At 43.9% G+C, this 3,940-nt stretch overlaps 1 pseudogene; it reads right to left on the bottom strand.

Moving 5' to 3' along the window:
* Positions 1-1,409: 1,409 nt before the first annotated feature.
* LOC138070688 (large ribosomal subunit protein uL18 pseudogene) lies at positions 1,410-2,273 on the bottom strand (annotated as a pseudogene).
* Positions 2,274-3,940: the final 1,667 nt, after the last annotated feature.

Here is a 3,940-nt window from a genome sequence, read left to right as displayed (position 1 = left end):
TTACTTATTGGCATACATATGGCTGAGAAGAGTCATCACACCCTGATTCCTCATTCCTTTCTGTCCAAGCGTATGCTAGGGTCTCTTTATATCTTAGCTCAGATTCTCAAGGAAGATAACCAGATAAAGTGTTGGCCAGTCAATAACAGATTGGACTTCCCCAGTGGCTCACTGGTAAAGAATCCGCCTGCAATGCAGGAGCCGCAGGAGACTCAGGTTGGATCCCTGGGTTGCTTTGAGAAGATCCCCTGGAGGAAGGCATGGCAACCCACTCCAGTATTCTTGCCTGGAGAATCCCATGGACAGAGGAGACTGGCAGGCTATGGTCCATAGGGTCACAAAGAGTCAGACTGAAGCCATTTTGCATGCTCACACCCATGCACAATAATGGAATGGTTACCCATCGGTCATGTGCACACCCCTGGTCTAATTACTTCAGTCATAAGATGAGGTCTATTTTGCAAACACGAGTGGGGAGCAGGTCCTAAAAGAGCACATGTGCTGGCAGTCCTAACTCTGTAGAGTCCAGAAAGAAACTGGTCATTCCTTCTGCCTGTAATCCTGCTACTTATACTCTTGTTATATCTTTTCTATAGAAACTTATCCTTCATGTTCAGTGAATAGATGGATATTCATCTGTATTAATAAGTTGAGTTGTGGGTTTGCACCTGGACACAAGCTGCAGATATGGTCTGGGTCCCCTGAGTGTCTTGACCACAGAAATGATAGAGTTATTTACCTCTCAGAAGACATCACTGAAGACATATATCTTCACAGCATGGATAAACAAGTTACTCCAGCAATGGTGGCTGGAAAAGTCCCTTTTCTCGAGTTGACCTGACCCATGCTTGCTCACTCTGTACTCAACCTAAGGAAACACTTTACAAGTGAAGGAGAAAAGAGAGGAGTGTTTCTATGATCCATTGCTGTGTAACAAACTTAATGGCTTAAAACAACAATTATTTATTTTCCACTTGAATCTGTAATTTAAGCAGGGCCCAGGGGGGACAGCTCAATTCCAGTTTCATGCTACATCCAGAGCTTCAGCTGAGATAACTCAAATGGCTGAATCATTCTACATAAAATCTCAGAGCCTCTCTGTGTGTGATCTCTCCAACAAGGTAGCTTTAAGGTATTCGGATTTTTAAATATAAATTTATTTATTTTAATTGGAGGCTAATTACTTTACTATATTGTATTGGTTTTGCCATACATTGACATGACTCCGATTTTAATACATGATGCTGAAGGCTCCAAGGATAAGTTTTCCATGAGACCAAGGCAGAACCTGCAAGGCCTCTTATTTATTTATTTTTTTGCTTGTTCAATAAGTTTATTATTGTCTTATCTGAAAAATCTTGATAGAAAATTGTGGTTTGGTTTAACTCTCAGCAGCTCGTTCTTGAGCTCTAAGGAAGCTTGCCTTCTTCTGAGCTACCCGATCTTTCTTCTGGGCAAGTGACATTTTGGGATGGTTTCACCTCTTCTTTTTAACTTCTTTCTTAGGCTTCGTCTCATACACTGGATTCTCTCGTATTGCAGTATGAGCTTTCCCATACATCTCCTCCATCATGTCTGGAGTTACATTGTTTTTTATGTACTGAGGGAATTGTTTCTTGTAAGCATCTTCATCTTCTTCAATTAGGTAATCTGTGTAATCTGCAACGTTTTGCCCCATGATGTGCTTTTGGTGTACCTCAGCACTGAACTCTTTGCTCTCTGAATCATAACCAGGGAACTGTTTGGTACTGTGAGGGATAGACAAGCCTCCATCGACAGCTCACTTTAGAGCCCCAAAAAACTTTATTCCCAGTAGTAGTTCTGGCAAGTCCTGCATCCAAGTAACAGGTGAAGGCACCAGGTTGACCATCAATGCTTTCCACATTGTATTCATCTCCAGTCACCTTGACTTGGCCTTCATAAATTTTGTCCATACCAAACCTATTAAGAAGCCTGAGGGCCAGCAGCAGGCCAGTACAATATGCTGCAGCATAATTTGTCAGGCCAACCTTCATACCGTATTTTGGGAGTTGGTGAGCATAAGCTGCACAAACGATCATATCTCCTTCTCTACGGGCATAAGCAATCTGACAAATGATTTCTCTGTTCGTTACACGAACAATCATTCTGTATTTGGGTGGGTTGTACTTATTTTTATCTTGGATTACCAATCGTTTCTGAGCATAGTAGTCAGTTTTGCCCTCTCGCCTTCTGAATTTCACTTGGTATCTCTTGAAGTAGGCCTTGTTCTTGACAACTTTAACAAACCCCATCCTGCAGAACAGAACCCCAACTCCGTGGCTTGCCACAGAGCTGCAGAACCAGCACGGCTTGGGGCAGTGGGTGGGCAGAGGGTGGGAGGAGTGCAAAGCCTCTTAAAATGTAACTTCAGAAAAGACACATCACTTTCACTGGATTCTATTGATCACATAGTTCTTGGCATTTGGCAAACAGTGGAAATTGACCAGAGGCCAGACAAGAAATCGAGATAAGGCTTTACTGGGGCCCCTGCTGCCGCAGGCAGGAGAGAGAACAAACAATAAGTTCCCTTTCTTGATCACTCTCTGAGTTGGGGCCAAGCTTGCTCCTTACATGGGGTGAGTGTAGTAGTGTGTCCAGGAGTCAGGCAGAGGGGTGGCTTAGGTGTTTTGCCCACCCATTAGGTGGCATTGTGCGTAGGGGGGCATGTGCAGTACCTTGCTTTTGCTCTCAACACCCTGCTTTTGCTCTTGACACTGTTTTCTCTCTCTACACCCTGCTTGTGCTCTCGATAGCCTGTTTTGCACTAGGTTCTTCAAAAGTGGCAGTTGGAATTTTTGGTCTCTTTGTATCTTTTGGGTCCAGTATTTGCCCCAACTGTACATGTACACAGTTATTTTTAGTTCCATATAGTTTTGTGTTTTGTTGCTGAAGGAGAGGTGTGTCCAGGTGCAAACATTGCAGCACTCCAGCAAATGGTCCCAGGCCTGTCTCATTCCCCCTGAGACTCCACACTCATTCTTAAGGTATAATCAGTGGTAAAAAATCCAAGTTCCAAACAGGGCAAGTGGGTTCGATCCCTGAGTCAGGAAGATTCCCTGAAGAAGGAAATGGCAACCTACTCCAGGATCCTTGCCTAGAGAATCCCACGGACACAGGAGCTTGGTGGGCTTCTGTTCATGGAGTTGCAAAGAGCCAGACACGACTGAGCGACTAAACAAACAAGGGGCTGAATATCTCTTCTTTTGAAACTTCTTCCTGCTGGACAGGGACCACAGACCCTAGCTTACCCTAGAGGTGTAGAAGCCCCTCACTGACTGTTCTGAGGAACTGTAGGAACCTGGCCCACTTACTGCTGGAATGGACTGAATTCCTTGAGCCATCATTATGAGCCTTATTTCAAACTGTTGGAGCCTAAAAGATGCAAACTAACCAAGAGGTTAAACAAACAAGGGCTAAAAGGAGAGAAGAACAACAATAGCCATGAAAGGGCCTAGTAAGGGAAGGAACCAGGGTTAACTTTGGGCTTCCCTAACTGTTGACCAGACAAGGAAGGCAATATTGCCTCTGCCAAAATCATGAAGCCACTCTGCCTTGTTCTACCAGAAGGCAATCAAAGGTCAGAGAATTGTCAAGAATCACATCAGCCAAGGAGACAAGAGAGGTCCCAAGTCACATTAAGGTTTCAAATAGGAGCCAACGTACTACATCATTCTGCTTATCTGTTGATGGCGTCTGTCCTTTGAATAGGTACATCAGATCTTCCACTGGCTTATGGGTGTATTGTTCTGCTGTGACCTGCAGGGTTTCTGAAGGTAAATGCTTTGGTTTGGATAAATGTACCCAACTGGATATCCCTTGCAGTTTGACAACAATGGAAGTGGTTAAAATTATATTATAGAAGCCCTTGCATTTTTGGAATAGTTGGTATTGGGAGGAACCCCTCTGTCCAGATTTTAAG

This window comes from Capricornis sumatraensis, chromosome X, assembly GCF_032405125.1.
Source record: "Capricornis sumatraensis isolate serow.1 chromosome X, serow.2, whole genome shotgun sequence".
In the NCBI taxonomy this organism is placed as follows: Eukaryota; Metazoa; Chordata; class Mammalia; order Artiodactyla; family Bovidae; genus Capricornis; species Capricornis sumatraensis.
Note: the sequence above shows the minus strand (reverse complement) of the source record. Positions and strands in the feature narration are given on the sequence as shown.